Source organism: Sus scrofa, chromosome 4, assembly GCF_054392235.1.
Source record: "Sus scrofa isolate SSC_HxYL_T2T_F1_AM1 chromosome 4, Sscrofa_HxYL_maternal_Yorkshire_Landrace_v2.0, whole genome shotgun sequence".
NCBI classification, from domain to species: Eukaryota; Metazoa; Chordata; class Mammalia; order Artiodactyla; family Suidae; genus Sus; species Sus scrofa.
The window spans coordinates 3,859,769-3,881,914 of record NC_139386.1 but is presented as its reverse complement, the minus strand read 5'-3'; the positions used below and the strand labels follow the sequence as shown (position 1 = coordinate 3,881,914).

The window sequence follows — 22,146 nt, the reverse complement described above, 5'->3', positions numbered from 1 at the left end:
CACCCGAGAGACCTCGTTTTCATCAATAGATGGACGCTCTCTCTAAGCACAGTCACATTCTGGGGCCCTGGGGGTTCGGGCTTCAACACAGGCGCTTTGGGGAGGATGCAGTTCAGCCTCCGGTGTGGCCATGCTGCGGCTTTCTGTAAACAGCCATCCGCACAGCTGTTCGCCCTGTCGCAGAAACCACAGGCCTGGCAATTTGAGGGGCTGTTCCTCCCGGGACTGGCTTCAAGGGTGGGTGGCTGGTGGGGGTGGGGTGCGTGGCAGCTCGGGTGGGTGACTGTCTTCCAGGGCCAGCAACCACGTGCCAGTCCGTGCTCATGTAACTCGCCTGGGCCTGTGACCCGCGGCCCCAGTGCAGATTGCCAGGCCTGGGCATCTGGCACGTGGAAACAGGTGCTGTGGTGCAACCCTCGACCCTCCGCCAGCCCCAGAGAATCTCTGCCAGCGCTTTGATGGAGGCTGTGATGCAGCGAGGGACGGTGGACGCACAGAGTGAGGGACCTGGGCTCCGGCCCTGGAGCCAAACGTGGGCTCTGCTACTGGCCCAGTCCGTGACCTTGACTTCTCTGTGCGGGAGTCCTCGCCTTGAGGCAGGATTGAGGTCACCAAACTCACCCCGCAGAGTTACTGTGGGGAATGAGCAATTCACATCCACAGAGAGTGCCCAGAGCAGTGTTTAAGTGTTTACTTGTTCTTTTATTCTTATTCTAGTCCCAACATTTCAGTGGATATCAGAGGTCCATGGGCTGATTGACAAATATTCTTTAAGTGCCTACCTGGCACTGAGATCTGTGCTCTGAGCCTGAGGCTGATAAAGCCACCCCGCTTTCCTTTAAGGGTGGGTGTGAGGACTGAATTAAACTGGGGCTGGCGCTGCTGCACAGTTAAAGAGTGGTTGCTAGTCCCCTGCACCTTGGGTCCCTGGCATGTTTTCTAGCAGTCTGGGTGAGTCACTCTGGTGGGCAGCAGGGTGGAGGGTGACCCAGAGCAGCATGGGGACAGGCAGGAGGCAGACAGAGGCAGGTCGTTGGGGTCATGCACAGGCCTAGTCCAGGCAGGCCTGGGCTCTCCCTCTGCCTCTCCGTGTGAGGCTGGCGATGTCTGCCCGCCTCTCTGGCCTTGCTTCCTGGGGTGAAGGATGGAGCTGCTGAGGCCCGGTCTCCATTCTCTTCCCTCCGGTGAGGCCTGGTGGCAGGTACGGCTGCCCCCTGTTCTGACGGTTACTGCAGGGTCGCGCTCAGCACTCTGTAGTTCCAGATGCTGAAGAACAGTCCCAGGAGCTGTGACAAAGCCCGGCCCTTGGGACCCCATCGCAGACCTGGCACAGCCCCTCAGCCAACATCAGGTCCTTCTTCTAAGATGAGAGATTAATTATGGATGCCTCACCACGCTGCCCCAGCAGACATGAGTGAACTTTGACAAAAGACAATTTAAAAAGCCTATCTTGGGAGTTCCCATCATGGCGCAGTGGTTAACAAATCTGACTAAGAACCACGAGGCTGTGGGTTCGATCCCTGGCCTTGCTCTGGGTGTGGTGTAGGCTGGGAACCTCCATATGCCGTGGGTACAGCCCTAAAAAGACAAAAAAAAAAAAAAAAAGCCTATCTTCAGGTATTAGAGGTTCTTCCTGGACTTCCTATTGCAGCTCAGTGGGTTAAGAACCCAACATAGTGTCCCTGAGAATGTGGCTTCGATCCCTGGCCTCGCTCAGTGGGTTAAGGATCTGGCATTGCCATGAGCTGTGGTGTGGGTCACAGACACAGCTCGATCCCGCATGGCTGTGGCTGTGGTGTAGGCCAGCAGCTGCAGCTCCTATTCAACCCCTAGCCTGGGAACTTCCATATGCGACAATTACAGCCATAAAAAGAGAGAGAGAAAAAAAAAGAGGTTCTTCCTTAGTTATGGAATTGGAGGCAAGTGGGAGGGAAGACATTGCCTTAGACAGGCTCACGGCGTCAGGGACTCTGGGAATTTCACTCAGGATCCCCCTCACTGGGAAAGACGATTTGTGGACAGGAAGCTTTGAACTTAGTCTCTGAGGTGTGTGGGCCAATGACACTTTTCTCTCTCCTGGTAACAGGTAACCACATGCCAGGGACGTGAGGACAGCCATGGACGCACTTCAGCAGGTTTGAAAACTCGCTCCAACTTATTTGTTTCGTCTCTTTCTCTGCAGAAGTCAGATTGATCCTTAGTGCACCTTACCTTTCATTCACTTTCTAACATGCTGTGTGGTCTTAGGCAGATGGCTCATCCTCTCTGGTTTTATATCTTTTTTTTTTTTTGTCTTTTTCCAGGGCTGCACCCTCGGCATATGGAGGTTCCCAGGCTAAGGGTCCAATCGGAGCTGTAGCCACGGGCCTACACCACAGCCACCACAACGCCAGATCTGAGCCGTGTCTGCGACCTACACCACAGCTCACGGCAACGCCGGATCCTTAACCCACTGAGCAAGGCTAGGGATCGAACCCGCAACCTCAAACATGGTTCCTGGTCGGATTCATTAACCACTGAGCCATGACGGGACCTCCAGGTTTTATATCTTGAAGATGACGTGGTTGGAGTAGACACCATCTAAGAGGTGGCAGGAATTTTAGGAAATGTCTAGTCTGCTTTCTGACCTTATGGAGGAGGAGAGTAAGTTCTAGAGAGAGAAAAGGCCTTATCTTCTGATTCCAGAAATCCTTGGGCTCTAAATAAATACTGAGCACTTCACGCAGCATTGCAGGCGGTGCCAGTGTAAGACACACAGAGGCCGCCTGACCCAGCAGACGTGGGCTCTTCCTCGCGTGCCTGCCGGCAGTGAAGGTGGAGGCTGAACCAGGCGCTGCCTCAAAGCCTGTTGGTTTCCCCCGCGAACATGTCTCTGCCTGGCTGCGCCGGGTGGCGGGACGGATGATGGAGCTGAATCCAGTTCCCACCCAGCTGGTGGAGACGCTGGTGGCAGAGGTCGCAACCGGCACAGCAGGGGACGTGGGTGGAAAGGGTTTCCATCCTCCCGGCCGGGCAGCCCGTGCCTCTTTCCGGGTAAGATACATTCTCTTCCCCGCTATTTACTGGCACCAACCTTAATTCTGCCTCTTAACGTGGCTGTTGGGGTGGGAAGAGAAATTGGGAGTCAAGAGAGAGAAGCCTGATCTCAGGAACCTAGGGTCTGTCAGACCAAGAAAATTGTGGCGCTGAGAGGGGCAAAAATGTCCATGTGTCCTCCAGCTCTGAGTCACATGGAAATAGCTTAAGAAATACCTTTGGGGTCACACTTGGCTTTTCGCCGTATTGTTCCTCAGTTATCCTTGCCCGGCATGATCCATCGGTACCAGTGGGCATTCCCCCAGGCTTCCAAGCTTTGCATTCTTGGTTCCCACTTGGGGGCCATGGTTCTCCCCAGAGGCCTTGATTCCCTCACCAGGAAAAGTCCTATAAACAAGTCTGTAAAATGCAGATCACAGCGCAGGGTGTTCAGAACCCTGGGTCTGTACACACTGGTGAGTTCCCTCCACCCCAGTTCCTTCTCTACCCTATGGACTTGCAAGTCTGTCTCCTCAACCCGGAACCTTTCTCAAACATCATCTGAAGCCAAACCTCCTCTTACCATCAGGGCAGTACACCTGTACACCCCATAAGCTTTCAGTATGAAATGAAACACCCAAGGAAAAAGGCCACGGTCTATGACAGTGTCCTTTTGGGAGAAGCCCGATGGTGGTTTTCAGTGATGAAGACAGGTCACCCAGAAGAAGCGTCGTCTTTGTTATTTTTACCCCAAAGAGCAGAATGAAGAATGGAATTTTATATGGCAGCATAGCTTAGGTGAATGGAAGGGGAAGTTTTCTCACCATGAAAACTGTTTTAAAATAGAAGTTCAAAACATGGGACGACGCAAGGCTTCTGGGTGTATTTTGGAGGCGAGCTCTTATTTGCCAATCACCTGTTTCCACACTCCGGGTCTGATAGGTGTGCATTTGGAAAGGGGGCTCCCTCATTTATTGCTGTCTTGAGGGGGCGTTTCCTTGGGTCCCAAGCACCTGTGCTGCTTCAGAAGAGGGTGTGGCCTCTAACACTCCATGGAGCTCACGGGAAGTGGGATCCACCCTGCAGAACAGCTCATGGAAAAGATGCTTCTGCTGGGCACTTGTGTCTCCAAAGGCCTTTCTCGGCCCTGGCTGTGCACAGCAGAGGTCTGGGTAGGAGCCAAAGGCTTGGGGTCAAAGAGATCCCAACCTTTGCGTGTTGGTTTAATTTGAAATCATTTCCAAGAACTCAGTTTTTCTGCCACTGTTTAGTCTCTAAACCCTTCATTATCTTCTGTGGAAGCTTCACCCAAGGTGCCCTCCATGATTTAGAGCCAAGATTAATTCTCAGCGTAGGGTCGAGGCTTATAGAAATGGGAGAAACAGGCACATATTGGGCAAATCGTGGGAGGAAACGAAAATATTTTATCTTCCCCAGGACGTTCACAAACATCATCCTTCACTCTTCTTCAGCGATGAGGTGCTAATTACTGCGGTTGATACCTGCTTGTTTATTATAACTTTTTTCAAGCTCCTGGGAAGTGTTTGATTTGATTGACTCTTTCTCTGCCCCTGTTGGCTGTGATGCCCCATTTCACTGAGATTAATAAACCAAGTCCTTGTTACAAAAATACTAAGTAATGGAAAAAGTCAAGTGTTTGACAGGCCTCCTCCAGTAGAGGCTTAGAACCATTGGAGGTGGGGCAAGAGCGAACTGGGTTTAAAACTTGAAAGTTCTTGAAACTTTTTTAACTCTCAATTTTTGCGTCTTTAAAATTCTGTTAATGAATACCCATTGTTAGGGTTTATTGAAGATTAAATGAGATCACCTATTTGAAGTGCTTGGCACATATTATGTCCCATGAACGCTGGTCATTCATATTTGGGGCTACTGTTTCTAAAATTATATGGGAAGGCCGAGGACCTAATATAGTCAACACGAGTTTGAAGAAGAAAGATCTAAAACCCTCACACCCCCTGCTATCACAACTTCATAGAAGGCTCCAGTAGCCAAGAGAGTGTGTCATTGGTGTGACACTAGATGGATGGGCCAGAGGAATAAAGTCACATATATCACCTGTTATTTGACATTTCAGTGGAGAGAAGAATTAACCTTCCACAAAAGGGGAGGAAGATAATTATAAGAAAAGAAAAAATCCCACAGCTAGAATGTGGTGGGGCCAAGATCTAAAACACAATTGGTACCTTCACAATCTGTGTTTGAACCCTTCCCTATGCTGCTGTTCCACCCTGGTGATCTGCAAAGCGTCCTAGTTGCATAGCCAGCCATCTTTGTCAAGCTGCTCTCTCAAATCCTTATTTATAAGGAGTGAGAGGATAAGATGAGATGGTTTCTCAGATTGCTCTAGATTTGAAGTATCTGGCCCTAAATGGTAGACCAGCAACTGGAGCCCAGACCATCCTGGACACAGCTCTGTCTACTCTCCTGACCTGCTTCCTAATAGAAGCCTCCATCCTGTGGCTAGAGAAGAAGGGCTGCCTCAGGCCCCTCAGCAGCCCTTGTCACTGCAGCATAGAGACAGATCCAAAAATATCTCAAGGGCTTGGCAATGCACTTGATATAATCTCCTGCTTTGCCCCTGAAGCCAATTAGACTTGTTTTTCTAAGCTCCAGAAGTGTGTCCAGGCTACAGTCTTTCTCCAAAGACATCAGAACGTATAAAAACAATTCTACAATGTGCCAGACCCCAGGAGTCCCCACCTTGGTCGTTCTGACGTCCTGAGAAGTGCCTTGTGCCTCTCTCCAAACACATGTCATAGGCAAATCTCCAAGGCCAATGTCGGAGACCTCCTGGCTTTTGGATGATACGTTCTATTGTGGGAGGCTATAAAAAGGTAGCCGAAGAGGCTGGCCTGGCAAGGGCTCGTTCCTAACCCTGCACTTAACCATGAGAGGGTGGCAGCTCAATATGATGGGAAGATGTAATTATTAATTAATTCCATACTGCAAAAATGTTTTCTACGATGTATTGGGTGCTGCCTGAAAAATGAGGAGGAGGCAAAGTGGACCTGCCATTGCCCTTGTGACACTCCTCTCTGGGCTTAATAGTCACCAGGGCACCAGGTGAGAGGCACGCAATTGGTACAGAAGAGGCCAAAGCAGTAGGAACTCCACAAGAGGGTGGCATCCTGACAGGTGTTTGTTAGCAGAATGAGGTCCAGGGCTGGGGCTGCCAGTGGGTGGGTGGATAAGGATGGCCGTTTCCAGCAGAGTCCAGAAATCAAAGGTCCCATCCGCTCGGGAAGATGGATACCAGAGCATGCTATGAGTTAAAGATGGGACAGAGCCAAAGAGGAAGGTCAGAAGGTTATCAAGGGACAGGAGCTATGTGCTGGGATGGACCATGGTGCTTCCAAGGAACGGAGAGGAGGCCAGTGAGGCTGGAACGAGAGCAAGAGAGAGGGCGGGCGGGGTGAGATGAGGCTGGGAACTGAGTGCTGGGCTTTAGAGACCATGGCTTCCTTTAACCTAAACCTTTGGAAAGCCATGGGGTTTTAAGCAAGGGTAACAGTGATGCTCCGTGTTGTGAAATGAGACCGAAATTGTCTCTCGGAGGGAATCAACAAATGCTTGTTGAATGTGTAAATATGCATAAACAGTATGAGCACCAAAAATGTGGGAGAAGCAACGAATTGATTACAGGGGTTTATCTCTAGGAGATGGGATTTCAGGAGGATTTTCCTTTTCCTATTATATGTGTCTGCCTCTTACAAATTTTTAACATCAGTACATTGTATCTTCTCGGAGAGGAAAATAAAGTTTGTTTTGTTTTCCTTTTAAAAAGTGAAATCTCTGCAGACAATGCCTTCTTCAGACAATAGGAATGAATTGCAAAGGAAACTGCCCTAATGTGACCCAGACTGGGACTGGGCATGTTTTAAACATAAATAGAAAAGTCTTTTGATGATGTAATTTTAAAAGTGTCCTTGACATTCTTGAAGGATTTAGCAGGCCCAAAAAAAAAGAGAAAAAAATAGAATCATGTTGCTGAACGGGACCTTGCAGCTCAAACAATCCAACCTGCGTATTTTACCACTGCAGGAAATGAAGCTTCGAGAAGCCTAATTTCCAAGAGAAATCCCCCCAGTAATCAAGAGCATTTCTAAACAACAATGTTGACCAACTAGACATTTAAATTTTGAAATCGATTCAGTCACTCAAAGCCACAAAACTTAACTAAATCTAACTACATAGGTGCAAATCTTATCACGAAGACTATAAGAAAATGTGTTTAAAACGTAAAATAAGACATGCACGAATGAAAAGCTGTAGAGTCTGGTTGAGGCTGGGAAGATTTACCATCAGCACCCATGCAACGGCTGGCATGGAGTCGGTGCTCCAGTTACCCTAACTGGGGTGCGTTCATTGCAAATATATCACTCCTCACCATACACTAAGCATCCCGTAAATGCCACTCGAGGAAAACTCCTGACAAGGCTGGTTGATTGGTGAGTTGGCATTTCGTTTTAAAATCAGTGTTTGGATCTACAGTTTACATTAAGTAAAAAGCGCCTGTTTCCAGGTGTACAGTTTAGTTTTGACAAATATCAACACTGGTGTGGCCACCACCCCCAACCAAGACTTAGAACGTTTCTGTTAGCCAGAAAGTTCTCACAAGGCTTTTCAGGAACTTGGCAAACTGATCTTAAAATAGAGCCGGTGGAGGAAAAGGTGAAGGGTAGCTTAGACGAGTTTGAGGAGTAACAAGTGGAGGATTTTTTTTTTTTTATCAGATAAAAAGATAAATTTTAAAACTACAGGAACCAAGACCTAAATAAATAGTCCAAAGGCATAGCTATGAATTCCAGAAATAGATACACTCAGATATGAACTATCTCTATATTTTCCAAGCTATAGTTACCAAAAATGGCCTCTCAAGCCAGTTTATTGGAACACAGCCACGTCAGCGCATTTACAGATTTGCCTGTGGTTGCTTTCCTGCTGTAACAGCAGATCTGAGTGGAGACCACATGGCCCACAAAGCCTAAATAAAGTATTTACTATCTGGCCCTTTACCAAAAAGCGGGCCCCCCTCCTCCCCAAGACATTTGCTGCATTCTGAAGCTGTATGATATGAGGGGTAAAAGGCTAAATTATTTGTATTCCACGTCCTCATAGAAATTTAAAATTCTCTATTTTTATCCCATCTTTTAAACAAATTTTTATTATGGTTTATTTACAATGTTGTGCCAATTTCTGCTATACAGCAAAGTGATCCAGTGTATATGTGTGTACACACACACACACACACACACTCACACACACACACATTCTTTTAATTATATTATCTTCCCTCATGGTCTATCCCAAGAGACTGGATACAGTTCCCTGTGCTGGACAGCAGGACCTCATTGCTTATCCATTCTAAATGGAATAATTTACATCTACTAACCCAAACTCCCAGTCCACCCCACGCCCCACCCCACCCCCAACTGGCAACCACAAGTCCATTCTCTATGCTAAGTCTGTTTCTATTTTGTAGATAGGTTCATTTGTGCCACATTAGATTCTACTTATAAGTATATCACATGGTATTTTCCTTTCTTTCTTTCCTTTTTTTTTTGCGAGGGGGTGGGGGGGCACCCCTGCAGTATACGGAAGTTCCTAGGCTAGACCAGCCTACGCCACAGCCATGCGCCATCCAAGCCATGTCTGCAACGTACGCTGTTGCTCAGGGAAATGCCGGATCCTTAACCCACTGAGCCAGGCCAGAGATCGAATCCATATCCTCATGGGTACTAGTCAGGTTCATTTCCGCGGAGCCACAACGGGAACTCCGGTATTTATCTTTCCCTGTCTGACTTACTTCACCTAGTATGAGAATCTCTAATTGCATCCAAGTTGCTGCAAATGGCATTATTTTGTTCTTTTTTATGTCTGAGTATTCCATTGTGTATCTTTTTTATCTCTTTTATCCCATCTTTTGAACAGTTTTTACGAGTGTCAGTTCCACGTATCTGTTACATTTTGGCTCTTGTCTCATCCTGCATTTCCTTATCTTTATAGGGATCAGTTCCCTCCGCCTTCGGTATTTCATGCAGGTCTGCTGATAGACCTTATTCCTCATGTCTTCCAGAAGCATTTTTATTTTGCCTTCACTTTTGAAGCTACTTTTGCTGGATATGGAATTACAGGGTGGCATTTGTTGGCATTCTAGTGGTTACCCATGCATCTCTGACTTACTACAGAGTAAATACGAATTATTACTTTTAACAGTTTTCTCATGATGCTAGGATCTTGGACTATTCAAATTCTAAATAATGCTTTCATGCTTTTCTGGTTTTTTTTTAGACTGCAATAGATCAAGGAACTACATTCTAATCACTAGGTAGCCACTATAGGTATAGTAACAGCTGTATAACTAATTCAATAAAGGAAAAAACCATTTTAGTCTAAAAGAAGGCAAACAAATTTAAGAAGAACAGAATATGGATATCAAATGAGTAGATGGGGTAAATAAAGAACAGAGTAAGAAGGTGGGCGGAACCCCACGGTATTGGTGCTTGTTTTCATTGTAAATGGAGTAAATATTCACGTTAAACACTGAGAGTAGATACAAAAGCAAATGGAATAATGCTTTTGCTTACAGAACTCACATCTTCCTTGTAGGGGCACAGAAATACACAGCAAAAGATGGAAGGTGCCTATTATGCGAATACTAACCCTAAGAAAACTGGTTTGGCGATGCTAATAGCCGTTAAGGTCGATTTTTTTCCTTTTCTTTCTTTCTTTTCTTTTTTTTTTTTTTTTTTTTTTTGCCACATCCACAGCATGCAGAAGTTCAGGGCCAGGGATTGAACCTGTGCCACAGCAGAGACACCGGCTCCTTAACTTCTTGGAAACTCCCAAGATTTTAGAGCAAAAACATCACTAAAGAAGAAAGACATGAAAGAAAAGGGAGCCAAACCGTTAGGAAGAAATAGCAATTCTAAACCTGTATACAGCTTCAAAACACATGCAGCGAAAATGGATAGTGCCAAACGAAGTAAAGAAATTCACCCTGATGTTGGAAATTTAACACACTTCTCACAGTAGCTTATAGATCATACAGGAAAAATTCCATGCAGGTAAAGAAAACCAAAACAAAGCCGTAACTTAACCCATCTGACGTATTGAAGACTGCATCCACATTGACCCAATGATGGATGGCAAAACAAGCCTTCACAAAATTCAAACGTTATCCAATTTATAGTCTCTGATGACAGTTAAATGAAGCTAGAACTATATAACAAAAAGATAATTTTAAAATCACTAAACTATTTGTAAATGAAGCAATGCGTTTTAAAATAATGTATGAGTCAAAGAAAAAAAATCACAACAAAAAATAGAAATGTTTTGAACCGAACAAGGTAGCAAAACTTTCGAGATGCAGCTGAAGTGGTTCCGGGAGATAAATACAGCCTCAAATCCACAGAACATCAGAAAGGGGGCTCAGGTGAAAAGGAATTCACTTCTATCTCATGAAACTTAAAAAAAAGAAAAGAAAAGAAAGCATAGAAGAGGAAATAAAATAATAAAAAAGTTGATAGAATAGAAACAAAGTAAAATAGAGAAAATCACCAAAGCTAAAAATTGATTCTTTGAAAATATCGATAAAATTGGTAATTCTCTAGCAATACTAATCAAAAAAAGAGTGAGCATGTTTTACCAACATTAGGAAATAAATGTAGGAAATAACCAAAGGTTCTTGTCCATCCCTGGTGGGAATGTAAACTAGAAAGGACTTTGCAGAGCAGGTTGTTAAGACACAAAATTTGATGGCTGTGATTCTACATGGAGGGCTGTGGCTTAAGGTAATGGTCCCAACACCTGTATGTTACAGCTAAAAATCAAATCAAACTAGGAGTTCCCATCATGGCTCAGCAGTTAATGAACCCGACTTGTATCCATGAGGACTCAGGTTCGATCCCTGACCTTGCTCAGTGGGTTAAGCATCCCGTGTTGCTGTGAGCTATGGTGTAGGTCACAAATGAGGCTTGGATCCCGTGTTGCTGTGGCTGTAATGTAGGCCAGCAGCTGTAGCTCCAATTTGACTCCTAGCCTGGGAATTTCCATATGCTGCAGGTGCAGCCCTAAAAAGACAAAAAAAAAACAAAAACAAAAACAAAAACAAAAAACCCAAAAAACAAAACAAAAAAAACCCAAAAAAAATCAAATTGGAACTAAATAAACAGATGAATGAAATTGGAACATCTGGGGGTCGAGTGTGCATTTATTCTCCCTTCTTATAAATTCTTTCATTTTAAAATTCTTTCCAATGTATAGCCAGAGTTAAGAAACACTGCCCAGAGGAAATACATATAAATGTTTATACAGCTCTGGCCTCGACTGTGTTGATAATATTTCTTGAAAATCCTCTCGAGTAAACAGGGCAAGATGTAGAATTTAATAGAACAGAGTGGCGCGTGTATACCTGTTTTTATGCTGTGTCTGGTCTTCCCTGCACATTTAAAGTGGTTCACAAGAAAAGCCACCTGAGGCTCAGAGACCATGTTTACAAGACCCGCTGCCCAGGGTCTCTCCGCCGCTCACTAAAATCTCAAAGTCATCTTGCCCCACAGATTTTGCTCCTCATTGAGCAAACGTAAGACAAGAAACTAGACTCATAATGTGTGTAGGAATCATTTCTTTTCCAACCACTGAAAAACTGGCCTGCTGAAGCCCTGGTTTCAAAAGACTATTGTGATTCTTTAATTAGTTGTTGTTGTTGTTGGGTTGGGTTATGCTTTTATGACTTACGACTAGAAAGCTCAGTGGTGTAAAAAACAAAACAAGACATCCTCCCCCCATGGCTTCCTACTTTACTCAGAATAAAATGCAAAAACTACCTTAAGAAGGTCACAGAATATCTGACTCCTCCAATGCATTTCTCTCCTTGTCTCCTGCCATCCTCCCCATTGCTCCAGCTTTTGTTTTGTTTCTTCCCTTTCAAACCTGCGAAGCATCCTCCCTTCTCAGAGTCCTGGGACTTGCTGCACCAGGGTTCCTTCCTCCAGATGGCTCTGTGGCTCCCTCCCCCGCACCTTGCTCAGAGGGCAAGTACCTCCCTGACCAGCAGGTTGGAGATAGCCGTCTCCTACCATTACTCATAAACCCAGCCCAGTTTATTTGTCCTCGTGGCTCTTTCTCAAGCCAGCACCCAACGCACATGAGGCCCAGGGCAAGGATGCAGACAGAGGCCCCATAATGATAAATCCAGTTATTTACAAGCTACAAGCCAAGCTGGCAAGCTGTTAGTAAGATCTTTTCGAATCTCCTACGTTGATAAATATGCAGTCATAACTACTTTACCAGGCTATGTGAATTGAGCATTTTCAGATTCCCCCAGCTTTGTACAAGAAATAGGGAGGGTGGGCCTTTTTCCCCTCCCATCTTTTCTGCCTCAGCTCACAGAGACCAAGGGAAATGGGTCCCACCCCTGAATTCCAACTGAATTGTCCCCAAAGTGCCCGCCTGATCAGTCCCCGCTGTCAACAATCGTGCTTCTTTGTGAGCGTAGGCTCCCTCTGACAACACTAACTCCCCCAGACCTCGCTCATGCATCAGCGTTTATTCATCCATTCAACACCTATTGATGAGAGGAATTATATCCCAGTTACATTGTTCTAACTGCTATAAGTGCTCGGGCTATAGCAGTAGACAAGATTGACAAAATCCCAACCCTCAGAGAAGGTTCATTCTAGAAGGTAAAGCCAAACAAACAACAAACCAAAAATCTGAAAAATACATTGTACATTTTATGTAGCATAATATATACTATACTGTAGATATGACATAGGATAGGTTCTATGGAGAATTATAAACCAGAAAAAGAGGGTAAGAAGCTCTATGTGGAGGAGAGGAGGTTTCCATTTAATTGGATGCTTTGGTCAACTTTCTCTGCAGTAACAAGCAATTTTGACAAATCTCATTGACCCAAGACAGCAGTGCCTGATTTCTCAGTTGTGGGTCCCCAGGTCAGCTGCTGTTCTGGGTTCCTTCAGACTTAGCTGGAATCCACTTTTCTTCTCAGTTCCAGACTCAGAATGTGGGGACCCCCCTCTGAGATGACCTCCAGTGACCTCACATCCTGATGTTTACAGCCTGGTACAATCTCCTCCCTTCTGTGTAGGTTGGACTTAGTGACTCACTTCTCACGAGAGAATAGGGCAAACGATGGCTCTCACTTTTGAGATGAGGTTATAAAAAGACTGCGTCTCCTGTCTTCCTGGCCCTCAGGAAACCAGGGATACACATAACACTTTGAGCCTTTCTGTAGAACTAAAACCTCCAATGAATGGAAGAACTACTTGATGAAGCATCTTCATTCCCAGAAGAAGGAGACCACCAGAACTGTTCCTGGGGCCCCTAAACACCAGCTTTGAGAAGCTAGAAGGGTCTCACGGTGGTGGAAGCCAGCTGCCCTATAGAGGCCCCCATGGCAAGGCACTGATGTCTCTGGCCAACAGCTGGTGAGATCCTGAATGTTTGGTTCAGGATAAGTCAGTAAATTCATGCTCTGTGCTCAGCCGGGAAGTGGATGAGGACGAGAGAGGGTGAGACTGGAGGGACAGACACATCTCCTGGAAGGTGGCATCCTAGCAGGATGGAGGAAAACATAGAAATCGTGTATTTTTCACAGATTTATTCCAGGAAAATCAGATGCTGTTTTCTTTCTTTTTTAGAAAGAGTGAAGTGTGATGAAGACAGGAGATTTTTTTTAAAGATTCTCCACTAAGGAGCTGTTATTGAGTTTCTTTGCTATTTTTTACTGATCTGATACCTTGGGTGTCTTTTTTCACCATGGTTTTATTGTTGTTTTCCTTTCATGTGGAACTAGAAATACAGCATTTGCTACTTCCCCCACCCCCCAAAAAAAACAAACCTGGTTTTGACGGTACTCAGTCACAAGATTATTTTGGGATCCCCCAACTCCACCTTAAATAAATCTCTGTTGATGCTTTCGGAGTGCCTTTGAGAGAGAGCAGTCAGCCCCTGAGAAGCCCTGAGACCATGCCTGGCTCAGGCCCACCTGCAGGTGCAGGACAGGCTGGGGGCCTCCTGCAGAGTTGCCCCCACACACTGAGACTCGGGATGTTTAATAAGTGAACCTGAGTTCAGATTCCCAGCTCGGCTATGAAACCTCTGTGTGGCTTTAGGCAAATCCCTTCAGCTTTCTGGTTAATTTTGCTCACCTGAAAATGGATACACCTGATGATACTATTTGCATCCCCAAGTTCTGTTGGACTTTAACGTGGTGTAAAAAAAAGGATGCCTAACTGAAAATAATGATGGAATGGCCATGAAGTATGAGGAGGTAAGTGAGTGTTCTTGGAAAAGTGTAAGGTATTGTACATATGTTGGATCTTATTATCGTAATTCTAAGAAGTGGTAGGTTTCCTCTTCCCAGGGGATGTGATGGAGCTGAGTGGACAGAGTTTTGACCCTTGAAGATAAAGGTTAAAATTGACTCCGGGGCTTCATGACTTCTGACATCTGACAGTGAGTCTCCTGGATACCCATGTTCCCAGGTCGTGCCAAACCCTGTGCACCACCTTGATCTTCTTCTCTTCCTTACTTCTGTCTCTTTTATGAATTTGTCTGCTTCCTCCGAATTTGCTGAAATTCAGCCTCTGTCAAATTGGAACACAGAGATAGAGTTTGGGATAAAGGAGAAAAAGATGGGTTTATTGCTTGCCAGGCAATGGGGCCATAGCAGGCTCATGCCATAAAGACTGTGTCCCCCTTGGAAGAGGTTAAGAGGTGGTTTTATAGTTAGGGGAGTGGAAAATAGGGCCGCAGATAAGGATCAGGGTGGAGGCAAACTTGCATTTTTCTCAAGGCTGGTATTTAGGGGCCCCAGGAACAGTTCTGGTGGTCTTCTTCTGGGAATGAAGATGCTTCATCAAGTAGTTCTTCCATTCATTGGAGGTTTTAGTTCTACAGAAAGGCTCAAAGATAGTGTTATGTGTATTCCTTGAGGAGGAACCAGGACCTGCCCCAAGGCAGCACTGATTTCTCTTGACTGTGTCCCCTCCCTTCCCTGAGGAGCGGCTGCCCTTTGGAGCTCAGGGAAGGTCACGGAGGCTGAGACTTAGTCCCCAAGAGCAAGCAGTGGAGGACACAGAAAGGCTTGTGCCCAGGAACCTCACAGGGCACTAGCTCGGTTCCTAGCTTCTTCTCTGTGGCTGGCCTGGGGCTGCACAGCATGGGGACTGGCTACCACACAGGGCAGCCTCCTGACAGTGTCCATCTGAGCACCTTCAGGAAGCATTGGGCCTGCGAGGGACAGCCCGCAGTGACCAAGCATGGCAGGGGGGCTGGCCATTTCCTGCCCAGATCCGGGTGGAGGAAGGCAGGACAGCAGCCTCTGCGGATGAATCTGGGTGGGAACTCAAGCCTTCAAATCCTCCTGCAAAGGCAGAGGGCAGCCTGCAGGAGGGGAGGGCAAGTGCTTGGGGGCTGGGCACCCCTCCACCAGCAGGCGGGTCAGATCCACTTTCTGGTGAGGGAGGGGCTGTGGAGCTGAGACTTCACCGGGTGCAGAGATGTAATCTCAGGGTCGAAAATGAGAACCAGGTGGCCATGTCACCAAGCAGCAGGAGGCGGCTGCCAGCCTCCCGTTGCCAGCTCTATTCTCATTTCAAGGTGATGATGACCCTCTAGGCTCTGAAGTCATTTTCTCAGAATTTAAATTGGACCACAGCATCAGGGTGGGCTTGGCCAGGGAGGCTGGAGAGGGTGGGGCGGGAAGAGCTCCAAGTGAAGCCAGGTGCCCCCAGGAACAGGGGCAGGAAGCAGGTGGAACAGCTCCTTGGCTACAGGTGTTGGCTCCCTTTCCTGAGTTTTCCTACAGCCACACTCCCCTCCTCCCCCAAGTATTTAGTGCCTTCTGATCTCAGTTCTCCCTCAAACCAGCCCTGGGGAGAGTCTGATTAACACAGCTTTGGCTACAGCAAGGACTTGCAAAAGTTTTTGGAGTTTCTTGAGTGACAACTGAGCTTACCCAGAGGGCATGCGGCTGTTAACAAGGGTGAGAGACGCTGCCTGAAGCAAAAGAAGAGAATTTCAAGCAGTCTGAGCCCGGATCTTGTGGGCTTTGGTGTGTTCTATTTTGTGGCTCCCAGCTTCCAGTTTGTATTCACCCACATCTCTCCACCTCCCGAGAGGGCAAGCATTTTACTGAATCCGCAATCTGAGTGGCACATTTTAGCTAAGCTTTTAAACATATGTGATTGGCAAGCATATATCTTCTTCAAACTTTACAACAGTCCTCTGAGGCAGGTTTTAAGGATCTCAGTTTTTTTGTTTGTTTGTTGTTTGTTCTCGTTTTGTTTCCGGTAAGGAGGGAGCTAGGCAGTTAAGTGACTTGCCAGAAGTGGCAAGAGAGTGGCAGAGCAGGGAGAGGGACCCAGGTCTGGCTGACACCAACCTCACTCTCTTTTCCTACTAGGCTTTCACGAACCTTCCTGAACACAGGGGTCACCTAAGATGCTTATCAAAAATGCAGCTTCTGGAAGCCTGAGCTCAGCCGTCTGTCTGATTCAGGTTTGGGAATATTGAGCATAGTGCATCTGTCTCAGGGTAGGAGCCCCGGGGCCCAGTTCCCCAGAAGCAGGCTCTGAGGTGGAAAGAAGGGCCAAGGCACTCAGCACCCACCCTCACCTTGGAGGGAAGGGAAGGACACAGGTTGAGTTGTAAAAAGTGTGGACAAAGACCGCCACCTGCCATTTCAGTGAACAAAGGATGTTGCAGCCAAAGAGCCATCAGCCACGTAGCAGGTGCACCCCAAGGGGAATTCAGGATGGGTGGGGAAAAATGGGTTGCCCTAGCCATCAGCCTCTGCCGCTGCTCCCCCCCCCCCCCCCCCGCAACTCCCCATGCACCTTGAAGGGAATTCAGGGGTGGAAAAAAACAGGATACAAGCCTTAGATAGTTAGGATGCATATCAAAGGAATGATTTCAATAAGCCCAGACTTTTGCATCTTCGCATACAAAGAGAAGCACTAAAATCATTATTAACTTGAGATGTTTGTATTTGATCGTCCTGTTTTTCCCTCAGCAAAAACTCCTATTCCCCCCAGCTCCTCCTTACCTCTTTGAAACAGTGCCTCAGAGCCATATCCTGGGCTTAAGTCCACAGAAAGCCCACTGCGTAAAACAGAATTCTCAACATGAAGTTGTTCCTTTTTCTTCATTCGACACCAAGTCATGCCAGGGCTTCGGTGGAACCTACTGGAAACTTGAGAGCTGGGATACCCCTTCAGAACTAGCCTGAGGTGGAAGAAGGGGCCAGACCTTTCACCCACTTCTTGAGCAACCTCTGTGTGTGAACTGGCCTGGAAGGTGAGGGAGGTGACCCAGGGCCAGGTAGACCTCCAGCTGAGGCAGTTCCAAAATAGCCAACAGCCTTCCCTTTCTGCTGAAGGGGAATTTGGGCAGCACAACACAACGGGAACTCTGTATAAAACCTGTGGGAATCATAACATCCCAACGGTTAGTACCAGGAGGGAAGGGTAGAGACTTGTCTTCACTGATAGTTTCTGAGGGCCGGTAGGGGGCAGCAAAGAGCTTTCCAGGTGCTGCTCTGCAGCATTAAGGTGAAGTACCACCTGGTCAACAGCATCACCTGGGAGGGAATTGCCTGGTACCAGGAATCCAAGCAAGCCCGAGACTGAGCCATCAGTAGCAGCATCTGAGAAGAGACAGAGGGTGGACCCAGATTACAAAAAGTATGTGAAGAATTTGGGTGTGATCCTGGAGTTGTTGGGGGACCCCTGAGTGATTTCAAGTCCAGGAAGTGATGCATTTGATGGGTTTTAGAAAACTCTCTGGCTGCAAGGAGGGTGCAGGCAATGGGAAAGCAGGGGAGAGGATGCCTTGTTAGAGCTGCCCACCGCTTCAGAGCCACACGAGTTACTCATCCTCCTTATCAAGGTCGGAAAAATTGCGGGAGGCAGGGCGGTACTCATAGGGTTTCTATGCCAATGAAGAGAAATGAACTATGCGCAATGAGTGGCACAGTGCCTGGTAAATAATATCTAGTCACTAAGCCCGTAGACATTGTTTTCATTATATTTACAGAGGTACTCACAATTTAATTAAGAGGTTGTGGTGACAGGTTGAATCCTTGCTGAGGAAGATAGTGCAGCCATTCATAGAGATCAGGTGTGGAAATAGAGGAACAAGTTTGCAGGGAGAGAAGGGGGTCTTCTCAGGAGGCAGGGAGGTCTGGGGCCACTGTCCAGGTGGGAAGGAAATATTAGGGATCTGAAAGTTGAGGGTGCCTTGGAAGGAACTATTCCTAGAGCGATGTTTGAGGTCACTCAGAGAGATGACAAGCCAAATAATTAAGCATGCAATGAAGAAAGTGTTTCAGAAAAGAAAAGGACTGCAGTAGGAGCATCAGAATGCTGACATCTTAAGAATGTTAAAGCAGGAGAAGAGCAGCCACTGTAGAGAATGAGCCAGGCAGGTGTGAGGACAGGTGAGGGCTGGAGAGATGTGAGGACTGGAGAGATGTGAGGAGGACAGGTGAGGGGAGCAGCCCTGGAGTCAGAGAGGAGGATTTTCAAGAAAGAGAAAGTAGATCACAGAGTAAAGCTCAACACAGAGGTCTGGCAAGATGGGGCTGGAGAAGGGAAGTATAGGCAGCTTTCCCAAGAGCAACCTTGTTAAGGGCGGAGGCCCAATTCCAGTGACCCCAGGAGCTGGGGGCAGAGGCAGAGGCAGTGGACATGATCAATGGAGACAACGGAAAGATTTACTAAGTATGCTATGGAGATGGATGGGTAGATGGATGGATGATAGGTGGGTGGGGACAGGTGGATAGATAGATAAACTATAGGTAGACTGACCATCTAAGTCCAAGTCTCACATAAAGTTACTCTTCTAAGCACCTACCTTTAGTCTCACTTAATTGTTTATGTATTGCTAGTCTCTTTTCCTATCTATATGCTCATAATACAATGTCTTAATAGCCATATCTTTGTAATAAGATTTAATACCTGAAAATTTTGGCCCTTTTTTCTTCTATATATATGTATTGTAGAATAAGCTTAAGTTCCAAGAGAAAAACATTTAGGCTTTTTAGAGCTAAAATTTTAGATTGGTTTAGGCATGATCAGAATCTTATAGTGAATCTACTTTTCCATGGACATAGTATATATCACCATTTATCCTGCCTCCTGTTACATCCTTTCATAATATGTCAAAATTTCCCATGTGATGGCCTTGCATATTTTGTTAGATTTTTCCAAAACCTATTTGATTAGATGCCTTGGAAAAATCTAACAAAAACTACATCTGTTTTGCCATTACAGTGTCTGAGTAGTTATAGCTGTGCCGTTGATTCATGTGGGTTCATGTATATCCAGGATCCTTTTGATTAGTGCTGTGTTCTATGTTTCTCTAAGAGTTCTCCCAGACTCTCTATGTAGACAACCTTATTCACTTCTTCGTAAACAAGGGAAAATTTGTCTCTTCCTTTGTACTTTGCAATTTTCTCTCCTCTCATATAATTCTTATCTCTCCCATTTTTTATTCTTCTTCTCTTACTCTGCTAAGTAGGAACTCTAGTAAAATGTTAAATAGACATGCTGATAGGAAGTATTGGGTCCTATTTTCAATATAAGGGAAATGCTTCTAACAGTTTATTCTAAGTATGATGCTTACTATAATTTTTAAAAATACTCTGTAATCAATTGAGTCCTTTTATTTCTATTTTTTTCTATGAGTTATCATAAATAGGTATTAAACTTAATACTTTTTTCCCATGCCAAGTGATATAACCATATCTTTTCTTCCTTAAATATGTTAAGGTGGGTGTTGAATTGCCTTAGTGAGTGGCCTGGTATTAAACCGTCTTTGCATTTCTGAGATAAGATGTCACCATCTCAAATTTATTTTTAAAAAATTAAAGCCAGTCACCCTAACCTATTATAATATTGGCTTATGTCAAGAGCCTTTTTACAGAAGTATTTTCTGAGATGTATCATTTGTCTTCTCGATAAAACCACATATCATCTCCTTCCTCTGCTTAAATCTTTCAGTGGTTCTATTGTTTACTGAAGACAACATCCTTTGATGTACATGTGACGTTCTTCATGATGTGATCTTTAAATTATATGTCCAAATTCTCTGCTTATCTCTGGCCTCTTTTCTATGCTCATTACATCTAAGCTGCCATCAAAGCCTCTTAACTGTCCTCTTAAAATATAGATATTATATTTAACATATAATATTTTATATTTTAGTAACCCTTAATAATATTTATTTTAATATGTTTAATTATGTATGTATCACTAAACTAAGAATCTTTCATCAGACTATTGCAATGGGCTCCCAAACAGTTATACGGTGATGTTGGAAAATACATGTTGGTTTCTGTTACTCAGATCCTTCATTTGGCCCAGTGATGTGCTGGATTCTGTTCATATTGTCTTCTTGGAGTCCATTGTTAACACTCCGGAATTTCACAAGCCAGTTGTTAAAGCTGTTGTTAGCTTGAGATTGACCGTGGTGGGACTACTTCCTCTAGGGAAAAAAATTGAAAGTACTGCAAATCAGTGAATTGTTTTGAAAGCCAGTGTTCTAGCACATCACTGAATAGAACCCTTTACCCTTGGCATACGGGCCACAGCCTATGATCACCTTTCTCTCTACCTGTGCCCTAGTCCAACCTGTAGTTCCCAGAGCCTTTTTCCCTGATTCTGCAGTACCTTCCTTCTGATTATAATGCATTTCTTCTCCCAATCAATTAAGGAGGCCCCCTCGTATCTCTCTTTTTTCTATGAGTTATCATAAATAGGTGTTGAACTTAATACTTTTTCCCCATGCCCAGTGATATAACCGTATCTTTCCTTCCTTAAATATATTAGGGTATTGAATTGCGTTAGTGATTGTCCTGGTATTCAGCCACCTTTGCATTTCTGAGACAAGATGTCAAATGTATGCACCGCCTCCTGGATTCAATTCAGTGTTCAAAGGAAGCTCTGGTAGGAGCCCTCTTCTCTGCATCTCCACAAAAAGCACTTATCACACGACGCTCTAGGCGTTGGTGTCTGAGTCTGTGTGCTCCTTCATCTGCAAACTCCTGAAGGGCATACACTCTTCATTGTTCATCCGGCTATCTCCATGCTTAGTACACTGACGAAAACATGACAAGTGGCCCAGAAATGTTGCCCAACTAAGAAAGGAGTAAATAAAAGATCTTTCTGCTTTCCGTTTAGTACCTGTTTCCACCGCACTCATCCAATTTCCAAGCCATAACTTCCTGCCATCCCCTCTCTAGGCCTTCTACAAAGAGAACGCCAACATGGCACCACTTCTAATCCCACCCTCACCCACAAAGCAGAATCAACCCCCCAAACCGAATGGAAAGTCTTCTCATCTGACAGAAGCGTACTAGAAAACCATCACTGGGGCAGAACTGTTGATGGAGGTTGTTCTGGTTATCTACTGTTGCATCACAAACTACCCCCAAAATTTGGTGATTTCAAAGAAACATTTTATTTTGCTCCCAGTTTTGTAGGTCAGAGATTCAGAAAGGGCTGGGCTGGAGACTTTTATCCAGGGGTGCAGCTGGGGTTGGAGGACCCACTTCCGAGTTGGTCTCTTCATGCACCAGTTCACCATCTCTTTGGACCCTCTGTCTTTACGGGATGTGTCATCGGCCAGGGCTTCTCCATGTGGCCTGGGCTTCTCATAGCTTGGTGATCTCAGGATAGTTGCTCTCCTTCTATGATGACTGTCTTCCAGGAGAACAAGGCAGAAGTTGCCTGTCTTAAAGGGCAGTCCCAGAGCAAACATTGAATTATGTCCTGTGTACTCTACTGGTAAAATTAGTCCCAGGATAGTCTGGATTCAAGGAGAGGGGAAATAGACCCTATTTGCAGTGGGAAGAGTATCAGATATTTTTCGTCCATCTGCCCTCAAGGTGGGTCGCTCTTGTCTCTCTCTGGGAAATGAGGATAGCGAAGCTACACTGAGAGGAAAATTTGAAGCCCAAAGATAACCCCTGTAGATGAGTTACTACCTCCAAACAGGTGGAGTAAAGCCTGCCGCTGGACATTTAATCAAATCCTCAAAGATGGTGCTGAACCCTTTTTTCTACTATTAACCCCAAGTCCA

The 22,146-nt window shown here is 45.6% G+C and overlaps 1 long non-coding RNA gene across 4 annotated transcripts in view; it reads left to right on the top strand.

Annotated features, from left to right (window-relative positions):
- LOC146403648 (uncharacterized) overlaps positions 1-22,146 on the top strand; it is a 39,182-nt gene that overhangs the window by 5,768 nt on the left and 11,268 nt on the right. For all 4 annotated transcript variants that reach the window (XR_014842913.1, XR_014842911.1, XR_014842912.1 and 1 more), the window contains one exon: positions 2,087-2,135. This is a non-coding gene — a long non-coding RNA (uncharacterized LOC146403648). The remainder of the gene's footprint in view (positions 1-2,086; positions 2,136-22,146) is intronic.